This window comes from Poecile atricapillus, chromosome 1, assembly GCF_030490865.1.
Source record: "Poecile atricapillus isolate bPoeAtr1 chromosome 1, bPoeAtr1.hap1, whole genome shotgun sequence".
Lineage (NCBI taxonomy): Eukaryota > Metazoa > Chordata > Aves > Passeriformes > Paridae > Poecile > Poecile atricapillus.
In genome coordinates, this window is record NC_081249.1 from 72,400,266 (window position 1) to 72,412,891 (window position 12,626).

Below are 12,626 nucleotides of genomic sequence, written 5' to 3' on the forward strand. Positions count from 1 at the left end.
TGGGAGGAAAAGACAGGGAGAGGTTCTTGCAGAGCCCTGACTCAGCCATCAAGTCCCAGCATGGGCCCCAGTCAGCACCTTGTTTCATCCCTGGCAGGAGGCATATGGATGGCAGTGCCGCTCCCTGCACCTCGTCACCACTGGCTACCACCTGCCTGAGCCCCTGGGACACCCATCAATGTCAGAATTTGGACTTCAGCCTCCCCACACCCTCCAGTGCTCTCATCATCACATCGGCCCTTTCTGCAAGCTTGCAGATATTTCAGGGCCAGATCCAAAGCTCCTCACTGTCACTCAGCAAATCCCTGTTGATGCTAAGCAGGCTTGGGCTGGGCCCTTAGGAAGGGTGTAACTCCTTAAAAACAGTGCAATACCACCCAGATGCTTTCTGCACTCCCCTTTTGCAACATCAGGTCCCATTTCACACAGCAGCTATTACCTCCCAGCGGCAGATCTCCACACTGGATACGTAATTCCTGGTTCAGGCCGTGCCCACCCACGGCCGGCAGTGAGGGTGCCCCAGTGCTGTGCAGGCTGAAGAGCTACACTGATGTGTGGTCATGCTCTCACAGCCATTTCAGCCACTTCCAGTTTCTGCTGGTGGCTGCAGAAAAGACTTTATTACTTAGAGAGGGAGGAGCAGAGCTCCCTAGAATGTTCCAGCTTAACAAATCCAAAAGGTTTTTTGGTTTTTTTCCTGCTGTTTTGGATGTTGGGAAGCCATTTATTAATGTATGAGCCCATGAATCAGAGAAGCTTGGGACAGCAAGATCAGTAAAGCAGGAAGGTTTTACACCCTGCTGGCTCCCAACCCAACAGGACTCTCAGTCCATGGCAGTCAGGCAATTTGACTTCCTTCAGACCCAGAGGCAGAGCTGGTTCTCCTAACAATCCAGAGCAGTATGGTGCAGCCTTTCTATATTAGCCAAACCACAGTGGACTCCTGGCAAATCTAATTTCTCCCACTATTTTAAACCACCATCCCCTTGTTATAATTTACAAGATGCACCTCTCAGGCCAGTGACCCATCTCAGTGATGTCCTTGGGAGGTCTGGGAAATTTAGGCATGTATTAAACAACGATGGCATCGTAGGAAGCATGGCAATGGCCTCGAGAAAGAATCCTTTGATGCCACCTAGGATATGTGAAAAGCCTGGAAAGAAAAGCAACTGGTGAACCCTGTGGCCCAAGCAAAATTCCTTGTATGTCCCTGGGGCTAAAGTTCACAACAGTGAACCTGGAACAGCTCTTGTAGCTTTTAGCCAGATGTGGGTGACACAGGAGGGAGAATTTAATCCTGTAATTAGGGATGATTGCTTTGGTTTAATTAAAATATTGCTCAGGTAGGAACACACTGTGGGTTCAGTTGAGGGTAATAAAAAAACGTTTGAAAGCATCCAACAGAGGCTGTCAGAAAAAATTGCCACACACAGTTATTTACTCAGTTTTCGGTTTCTTATCTGGTAAAAATTTAACTAGTTCACCAGTGCCTGCAAAATTTCACAGAGTAGATAAGGTTTGTGCAGTGAGCCAGAACACTCCTGTCTCCCACACCACAGCTGTCCAAATAGGGCTGAACTCAGCTCTGATCCCACAGTTCCAAAAGCAGGAATAATGAAAATAGTGGTTTGTATTGACACAGATAAGTGTAGCAAAAAGTAGGATTCCTTGCAAATGCTTTAAAACCTGGGTTAAGGACTCAAGTTTTATTTTGGCATCACTTATAATTATTTATGTTTAAAGGGATATTTTCAGCAGAAGAGGCTGATAGAATATAAAATCTTTAGATGATGAGAGAGAATTAGTTTGAATCAGGAAAGAATTAAGGCACATTGGGGAAAGATCTTCTTAGCAGTAACACTATGGTAGGTGAAAAATAAAATTTCAAGGAAATAGTTTAACTCCTCAACCAGTTCCCTGGTTTCCAGTGGCCTGAACAGCTTCAGGAACAAGAACTGTCTAGGCAGGCACTTCAGTCAGCTCTGCTCTGTGCCCTGAGGTGGAAAAAGAAGGAAAAAAAAAAAAGCAAACCCGAAAAAATTTAAACGTGCAAAGAAAGAAATTGCTAATGAAATAGATAATTATATCACCCAGTTGTGCTGGCGGGTGGGAGGCAGGTTCGGCTGTCCTTGGGGATCAGAGACCTAAGGGTCTCTCCTAAAGACACACGTGATTTCTGTGATTTCTGGCACAGAGCTGGAAGGTGTGTCCCAGCAGAGGTGGGAAGTGATGAGCAGAAACACCTTCCTTTTTCTTGGTCACTGTAACGAAAAACAACAGCATCAATGAGAGTAACTTCTTCACTTGTTCACAGACAATTGAAACTGTTAACTGGAACTGCATTTACTGTCTATTACTTCACAGGAATTAGAGATGAAAGGGGAATGCTGCACTCAGTTTTACCTCCTCAAAGCCAAGAGGAGGTTTTGATTCCAAGTTTATTTTTGTGTTTATCCCCTGCTTATTGTAAAGATTAAAGTCGTGCTGGGGCTTCCTCTGCAGGGAGAGCCTGACTTGCCAAACTGCCACCCACGCTTTCTCCCTCTGGCATTTCCCCTGTTCTCCCCAGCACCGAGGTGGGGTTGATATGGAAGTTACATGGGTTTATATGGGGTTACATGGAGACACCCCTTGTCCACCCCTCTGGTCCCTCCAGTGACACCAGAGAGAGGAGTTGTTGATGAACTTAGAGGTGACAGTGGAAGCCACCCAGTGAATTTAAGTGCCTGGAGGGCTGGGCGGCAGCTGGATGGGGGTTTCCTTTATTACAGCTCTGAACTGAGTAGGTGTCTGACATAGGTTTAAATCCTATTAAGTATAGTCTCTTGGATCTCATCCCAATACCTATCTAACCCCTTTATCGATGTGTAGGGAAGCCCTGATTAGCAGTCAAAGGTTTTGGCAGTCAAAGACATCCTACCAGCTAAACACCAAGCAAAGGGAACACTTCACAGCCTCTGGAGACCCGACCTGTACAGCTTTATGTCCCAATGGTCTTGCTCAGTTCACACACAATTCACCAGCTTAATTTATTCCTCAGCAAGCTAACTCTCACTTTCTTTTTTCTATTTTTTTTTCTTTTTTCTTTTTTTAACAGTTCTGGTATTTTACAGCATCATTCACCAAAGAGCTGGGACTATTATCCAATCAACCACTGAAGAACAGCCAGCTATTAAACATGATTAAAAGCCAGCAGAAAATGCATTGTTTCTTGATGGATATGTCAGAAAGATAGGAAGAAATGTTACTTTTTTACACTCTTACTAACCAATGAAAAAAGGTGAATATTAGAAATAAGATGTCATAATCTGCAAGTCTGAAGCAGAATCAAATTCACCTGGATCATACTTAAGGTGTATTTGACTTGAAGAATGCTTGAAGAATAATCTGAAGATGCTTGAAGACCTGACCTTGCTTGAGCATTTCCTATATCAGAAAGGCTGCTTTGATTAATTAAATTACTTTTATATTTATCTTCATAAATTCCTGGAAAATTCCTGTGGTAGGAAGATTAATACTTCATTAATACTTCAATTAATCTAAAGCTTGTATACGTTACTTTGGCTTATTTTGGTAAGCTGTCAGTGCTGTGAAACCAATTAGAACTTTGGGTAAATTCTCAGCACTAGCCAAGCCCAGCAGTACTGACAGCAAAAGCCGAATATTTGTTATTTTGGGGTTTAACTATAATTTTCAGAGTGTGGAGGACACCTCTGAGAACTGAAACATGCTGCTGAAGTGATTCCTTTAGACTGCAGGGTTCAAACCCACATCTCCATCTAACCTCTGAGAGAGAGGTGAGACTACCTCCCCTGCCACTGGCACAGCTCACAAGCCCTCACTAGCTGTCCTGGGCTGTGGTATAGAAATGTAATGCTTCCCAGAAAGTGGTGGCTTTCAGAAATCTGGCCAGTAACTTCTAGGCCTAATTGCATAAATGCTTTAGACAACTTTCCCCATCTCTTCCTTTGCTCTCTGGAATTACAAAAGAAGCACAAGCTGCTTTATTCCTGAAGCCACAACTCTGTCATAGCACATGTCAAATAAGCAAAAGCAAAAATAATAATTAATTTAGCTATTTTTAGAGATCATGCTGTGATTTTTACATCAGCAGGAAGTGCTATTACATTACTGGGTAGTGCTGGAAGTGTACTGAGTGCCACAGAAAAAGAAAAAGAGATACAAACACAATTAACAGGGTCAAGTGGAGCTATGCATAGCTAAAAGGGCATGAACAATCTTGTTTTTTATGCCCTTATGTTTTTTATTTCATGTCTCTGAAGGGATGTGAATTTTGCTGACTTACAGGCAAAATACCTGTTCCCAGGACATACAATGGGCTGCACAACACTGCAACATGTCTTGACATAAGGAAGAATGACCTCACCCGGGGCTGTGGGCTGCAGTTTGGAAATAAAATGTTTCAACAGCAATTGCAATCCCTGGCAGGAGCTGGAAACTCTGCACGTTATGATCTTGAATGGAATTTCCTTGTGGCTTTGCATAATTGCTGTAAATCCAAATAATTTCCAGTAGATTCCATCTCTTTTGAAATAATAGAAACTACTACAAGTGATTTATGAGCACCCTTGCGTGATCCTCTACCCATAATGATAAAATATGTAGCAGTAAAACACCTGGTGTGGTTTAGACCTGATTTATCTTACACTTTTTCCACAAACTAGACATGTACAGAGTTGCTGTAAGGTTGTTTTAATCCCATTTTTCTGGTGTCCAGACAAGGTTCCCTGCACAACTCAGGCTATCAGCCAGCCCACACCAGCCAAATGCCAGCAGGAGCACTGTGCTCCTTCCCCACACTGGTCCCAAGAGGTAAGCCCCACTGTGAATGGCTCCTGGTCTCATTTTGGTTTGGAGCCTCGCAGCCTGTGGGTCACCAAGATCTGAAATTTTCCTCTTTTTCCATCCTCTCCATTTTCTCTGAAACCCCAACATATTTGGGGAGACACTTTTTCCTGCTTTTTGCATTTGTACATTTAGCTATGTGCCGAGACAGCCCAACACCCAGTTCATCTGTGCAGCCTTGACCATGAAAGACATCCCAGTCCTTCACAGTGCCAGACTGAGAAGGGACTGCACACCCAGGTTGGAAAGAAGAGAGAAGCTGAGGTGTGTGCAGGAGAGGGACACCAAAGCCTGTGGCTGCTGCTGAGATCAGACACAGCATCATGGAGAAAAAGTGGTCTGCCAAAAGTGTTGGGAGTTATACTGGGGGTCTCTTGGAGGCGTGTCCTAGCACAGATAGGGAGCTCTGGTAAGGAAGCCACTGCTAACATAGCTCAGCAAGCACTTAATGTGCAGAGTTTGGGCACTTCCCCTTGAGCATGCCTCTAGTAATTCCAACTTCTTTTTCAAAATGCTACCCTTTTATGTAGTCAAATAACAAAGAACAGATTTATTTTTTTTTTCCCCATGGTCAGTTTATTCTGCCACCCACCATTTACTCATAAAAATGTCAGTTCAAACAGAAAGCACCTAGCAGCAGGTATGTTATGGTGCTGAGAAAGAATCTCAAATAAGGAGCAACAACCTGGCAAAACTTGATTTTTTAGCAAAAGAAATTATCTACTGACCCATTCAATTATACCAGCAAGTCACCAAGCACCTGTTCAGCTGGAGCCCTTGACTTCATTCCAGATTTTAAGTACCGAGAGTACATGGATAATGCAAACATTGCACAAGACAGTGGTTTTGTTGGATGCCCACCTTTCCCTGCCTGAAGCAAATCCCTTTATGGCGTACTTGAATAAAATGAAGAGCAGAGGTAGAAACATTTGTGACCCAAAGGGATTTGGTTTTACTTCTTTTGGGGTGCTGGTTGAAAGGGTTATTTCTTGTGTTAACCTGGAGTTGTTGTAATCCTGAATGCCTACATTTCTTAGGAATAAGCTCAGTGACCTTTCCGAGGAGAATCTCTGTGGCTCTTTGCAATTTCTTGGCATAATATCTCTGTTTCTTCCATGTTTACAAGATCCCACAGATCTCTTCAGTGGGCTCTGCTGGGACTTCTGTGGTTATCAGTATGATGACAAGCAAGTAAGAGAGACACTGGTACCTGGAACATTATCTTCCCTGGAGCTCCACCACCCTTTGGAGATAGAAATCAAGGACTCCTTCAGCATATTCATTTAGCAATAACTGCTGATCCAGTTCTAAATTATCTGGTCCCTCTGGCTTGTTCCAAGTCCAGCTGATTCAGTCTATGTGTAGACTTAACCACCTGAGCTCCTTTCCCTGGTTCTGTGTAGTTAAAATGCACCTGCAGCTGCAGAGAAATCCATGAGATCTTTCAGGGAACATCCTGGAAGTTTGCAGCTTACTTTCTTTTCAGACCTGCCAGTACAAGTCTCCTCAAAGAGCTCGAAAGTCACCTTCCACCACCCAATCAGACCCAGGGAAAAGCCTTTCTTCTCTCTGGGACTATTCTGAACACCAGAGATTTCTGGGCACCCAACAAAAACATAGGAGTGAGACAAGTTCTCAGTTTTTCCAGCCTGTGGCAGCTGCTGGCAAAAAGACTGGGGAGCGTAACAGGGCTGAAAAGGCACTGTCCTTTGGGCAACAAAAAGGGGATATCAGAAAAGTCAGGACTGGGAAGAGCACATGTAAAGTAAGGATGTCAGGGAGAGCCTAAAATAGCAGACAGATAATTCAGAGTACTGGGGCAAGAGTTCCAAGGATTTCTTCACCTTTTGTATCCCAAGGATACAGTCATGTTCAAAGTGTTCTCCACCTCTTATTGCACAAAGCAGGGGAAGAGCCAACATCCTTATTCCTTTCCAACCTGCTACAGACAAGAACTATGAAACTGATGAACACAAAACCAGCACTTTACCCATCCCATAATTATTCATAATAATCTATTCTGTCATAAATTATTGACTCTTTTAATGAAATACTGCTTCAGTCCCTAGTTGTTATCACCATCTGTCATCCCAATTTATTAGGATCATAAAGTATAAGCATTACTTAGCCCTTAAAAATCAGAAGTTATTCTATTTATACCTAGAATGTGTTTATCACCTGTAGAAAATGCAGGAAAGGAGCATAACAAACCAGAAACATTTGGGCAAGAAAAGGGTCATACTGACCCATGAACTTTTTATTCAGCTGCACAATAATTATTTTAGTAAAAAAGTTGTTGGGATTTGTCGCCCTGAGAATCAGACCTTTCGATATTGTTTTCATAATTTCTAGCCACTTTCCCAGGAAAGTAACTATAAACATAGGTGTTTATACATTCCATTAAAGATATGCCTTTTGATGGACATCACTCAGCGCCAGTGGGAAGGTGGTAACCTGACTATCCAATCCCTGGTCACTGTTGAAAACCTATAAATACTGAAAGAACAAATAAACTTCCTTCTTCTTTCATCTCACTTTGAGCTGCATCTGTGTGAATCATTTAGTGTCTGACAGGGATGTGACAGGGATTTTTTGTTGTTGTTTTTTAATGTTAGCAAGGCACCTAACATTTTCCCTGGCATGCATTTATTTTTGATGTTTTACATAGCAAATACACTAACTGAGACATGTGCTGCTGGTCTGGAGTTTGTCTATACCACAGAACTGAGAAGAGTCCTTCAAGGCATCAATGCTATGCTGTAGTCCAGCCCACATCTCCCAAATCCCAGAGAAGCATCATCTGCCTTCCTCTGACAAAGGAAACTACCCTCAGCATTTTTGTGTACTTTGCTGTTTGGTTTTGTGTCTGGTTGTTTCAAGTCAGCAGAATCATTCCAGCAAGCTGACCACTCCCCGCTCTGCTGGTAACATTCCCCTCTTAGGTATAAGGTAGTGTATGACCTGGATGTGTATCCTTTTTTATTACATTCTTAGTGGCTCTTGGCCAAACCAGTCTTCCTGAAGCCTACTTCAGCTTCCTTTATTATTTCCTGCACAGAGCAGAGCCTCACAGTTTTGCATAATTTCTGTTAACTTTACAGCTCCAAATTGTTGCCCATTGACCAACAGCAGTCAAGCTTGAGCACGCAGCTGTGTGCTTGGTTCCTGTCAGGACAGGAGTTCTCCTAATGTTGTTTTTGCACAGGGGCACCAGTGCCAGCTTTGCACACAGCTTTGTGAGCTTCGGTGCCCAAGGGCTCTTCAGGTGCTGCAGATTTTGCCCCATCAGCAAAACAATCTTAATCTGTCACCTTGTGTTCTTTTTTTCATCTCCTGCACTGAATGTAGATGGCTGCTGAAAGTCAGCAGATTTTGAGCATTCTCTAAATTATGTGCATAGTCCCCTTGCAATGTGCTACATTTTTTCCAACCCTCAGTGGCAGTGGAGCCCCTGCTCTTGGATACCCACAAAGGAAGAGAAAGCCACTTGGCTTTGACACATGAAGGAGCCATCTGATGGGATATGGGGCAGGTGTTTCACGAGGAACACCAGGAAAAATCTTTTAAAGTGGGAAATGAAAACCTAGGGAACGAGAAAACAGAGAGTGGGCATTTGAGAATTTGACTTGTCCATACATCCTGGAGCACAACCTGGATACACCTCAGGCAGCTTCATAAGCCTGTTCTCGTGGGCATTGCTCCAGGGAATAGCATGGGGATAAATAAAAGGCCATGGGGATAGCACCCAAAGGGCCCTGGGATTATTGCTGACTGGGAGCACCACAGAGACACATGACCTCCAGGGCACAGCTATAACCCAGCATAGATATGTTGGAAGAACATGTTGGTGTGAGCTTGACTGTAGCTTCTGCCTGGAAAGCTCTTTTTAATAGTCACTGCTTTTCTTAACTTTCTTGATCTTGTTAGCAGCATAAGATTTCAACCGTATTCCTTTAGTTCATCATGACTCTTCCTTCCCGACTCCTTTCAACTCCCAATTCAACTCCTTTATCTCTGAATAGTTTAGCAAGAGGAAATGTTTCCCATTATATATTTGCATGCAAGAAATGACTTGGTTAATATGATGCATACATAGGTGCAACCAGGTAGTTACTGAATCATCCTATTCTTGTTTTTAATCTGATTCAGAACATGAATTTCAGACCTTGGCAAACTGCTGGATCAGTCACGTAGTCAACGATTTGAATATTGACAAAAGGAGCAAGAGAATGTACTTCATTCCAACTAAATTTAAAAAATGCAAAAGATATTAATCCAGCCCAATTTCCATGAAGGAATCATACATCATTCTCAGATACTTCCTGCTTCCCCACCATTTCCCTTGAGTTCCTGTTACAGGGTCTAACACCTCACACCAGAAATTTTAATCACAGCAATTCCCACCCACATCTTCCCCTTATCTTTGTGGGGTGTGGAGAATCAGATCTTTTCCCACTGTTGGCCTCCAGCCTCTCCTCAGTCTTCATGGCACTATCCTTTGTATTTAGCAGCTTTTATGGGTGTCCATAAAGCTCCATCATCCCAGCTTTTAGCAATGTCTCTCCCCAGCCTCCAGTATTTGCCACTGATATTTCTCATTGTCTTCTTCCCACCCTTATCTGTGAAAAAGAAAAGTAATGCCAGTTTCTTCTATTCTCTATGTTCTCCAAGAGATAGAGAAGGACAAACCCTCCTTAGATAAGCATCAAAGATTAAAAGTATTCCTGGCAAACCTGAGAAGTTTTCCTGAGCTCTAATAGTGTGCATTTACAGACATGGAATATGCATGGCAAAGGGTGGGAATCAGTCAAACCTAAGATCTGCCCCAGCTCTGGCTGTGCCCTACACCCCTCCTTTGGGGAGAGATTATTTCTGAGAGACAGTGGAAAGCGTCTCCCCAGATTCAAAGAAAATCACAAAGCTCCTTTATAGATGCTGCTCTGCCCGTTCCTGGCCTTACTTTTTTTTTTTTTTTTTTTTTTTTTTTTCGTGGTGGTGGTGGGGGAAGAGGTAGGACATAGGGTTCCCACCCACTGACTCTGCCTTACCCATGCAGGGGTTTGAGCCTTTGTGCCCAAGCAGGGCCAGAGGCTGTGGAGCTGAGGGCAGTGGAGACCCTGGGAGCTGCAAGGCGAGCTGGGCCAGCCAGATGCCCCCTGAGGGGACAGGTGCCGCCCTGTGAAGGTGTCTCTGGAGCTGCTGGGCTTGGACAAAAGACCTGAGAAGTTGAGGGAAGCATACTTATCTATTCTAATTAGGGAGGAAAGGCAAACTGCTACTACAAAGAAAATTCTGGTTGCCACAGGGGGTTGAAACAAAGAATCAGGCAGCTTTTGACACTCTAAAATGTGTCACTTAAGTGTTGTGTTAAAGTGTCTTTTTTACAGCTGGAAGAAATGATGAAACCTGTTTAACTTCCTTGTTATCCTGGACAGCCAAGGGATAAGGCAGAACCCGTGTTGCTTTATGAAATTAATTTGGAAGATGATTTCGAGGAACTTCTGGAAGATAGCTTTTGCTCAGGGAAGTAAACCAAGTGCTGTGTCCCCCTCCAGAAGTCTCCTGAATTGTTTGAACTAGGTAGCAAACTTAAAAGAAGATTGATGTCTTCTGTGCTGCCTTCTTTTATTAGGGGTCTTAGGCTTTGTCTGGCAGAGAAGCCTTCGGAGACTGTAATGATCATGGGACTGATGCCAGTGGTCAGAAAACAGAGTCACCTCAGCAACACTGACATAAACCAGCATCTTTGCAGCCCTTATGTCGAGTTTACAAAGCACATTGAGTGCTGTTTTCACACAGAGCAGCCTCTCAATCCCTGATCCTCCTCCTACAGCATAAACTACAGCAGTATTTTTATCACATTAATATTTTACTGTAAAAAACCTGAAAGATGACTAAGTAACAAAGTAATTATGTCAAACAACAGAAGTTTGTTCTTTGTAAATAAAATGTTCCCTGAAAATGACACACGAGCCCATTACTTCTGTGTGGGGAGAGAGGAGGCAGAGCTGTGCCCAACATGGTGGCTCTGTAAACTTTAAGAATTCAATGTTGTGTAATAGACATGGAAGCTACAGCTGCATGGATTTGAGCTCCTACAACCATGTAGTTGTATTAGCCAGACCTTGCCAACAGCACTTCAGGCACTTTTCTATAAAATAAGAGACTTATTTTTTAAAAGGCTGGGAGGGCAATTAAAGTGAACATAATAAAAATGACTGGGTATTTATTTCAGACACTTACATACATGTAAAGATAATGAAGGAGACAAAATTATTTGCTCAATGGCTTAGCAATTATGGTATTTTTGGTCATATAATGAATAAAATGAGTATTTAAACAGCAGAGGTAAACTGGTTACACATGCTGAGTTGAACTAAGAAGGTGCTTTTATTGCTGATGTTAGTGCAAAAATGTCATGTGTTACATGTTTAATCCAGCCTCAAAGAAATGTAAACTATTTCCAAAGTGTGGTCTGAGTCTATAGCTGCATTTCCAGTTGGTTAATGACAACTGTGCATGACAAGTAGTGAGTAAGCTGCTAGGTGTTGAAAGAGCCTCTTTTGAAGCAAAAGTGGTGAACAAGGAGGTTGCTACATGTATGAAACAGCAAAAATCAAAATCTTTGTGCATGATAAAAGTGGTGCTTTGTGGTAGTCAAAACTAAACCTGACATGAGGAATAGCAGATCTTACCCAGTCTAACAGGATAATGATATTGCAAGAGAAACTGGGCATCTGACGATGCAAACTAATACACAGTGTGAAAATTAGTTCAAAGTACACCTATAAAAGTTTATGGGCCTATATGTACCCCAGGAGGTACTGTTCTAATTTCTAACAATGCTTGGGAAAGTATCTTGGACTGACATGAAAAAATCAACTGATTGCTATAATGTGTCTGAAAAACAAAAACAAGTAAATAGGAATTACTAGAAAATGATGGCAAATGCTACAGGAAGCATTGTTCTGTGAATTTATAAACTGTGCAGGTACTTGGACTGCTCTTGTAAAAATGACACACATCACAAGTTGTGGTAAGAATAATAAAGATATATAACAGGTCCTGCATGGAGCTTCAACAAATTAGGCCTTTCAGCACAGAATAAAAAGGATGGAGAGAGTGTATGGCAGAAGTTTATGCACTATTAAAGGAAATGACCAGGGAAAGACAATTAGCTATTACTCCCAATGGTGAGGACTCAGGAATGTCCCATGAAATTATCTAAGAGCGAGTTTTCAGGAAATTAAATTTTTTTCTCTTTCACCACACATAATTAAGCTATTGAGTTAGTTACTCTAGGATCATGTGGATTTATATATATATATATATTTAGGGGATAAATATTAAATATGTATACAAGCCATATGGAGGTGACATCAAAACATAGTTAGGCAAAGCAGGGAGTAAAACAAGTGCTATTAAAAATATTAAAAGTATAGACCCAGACAGAGCCTCTGGAGGTGCCTGGGGGCTGTTGAATGCAGAGATGAAGACACGGTCTTTGGAATGCCAGAGGACATTACTGGGAGATGATGCCAAGATTTCTGCTATTCTGAGATAAGCCAAAACCTGTTTCTGAGTTGAGGAAGTTACAACAGTATTTATTTTCCTATTTTTATAAAGCTTTTATTTCCGTATTACTTTATGACCTGCAAGAAACAGTGTTTTGTATATACACCAATACTTGGTAGCATTTACCAACTTCAACACTACCCCTTCCTTACAGATGAACCTTTACAGATTCCAGAGTTGTTAAA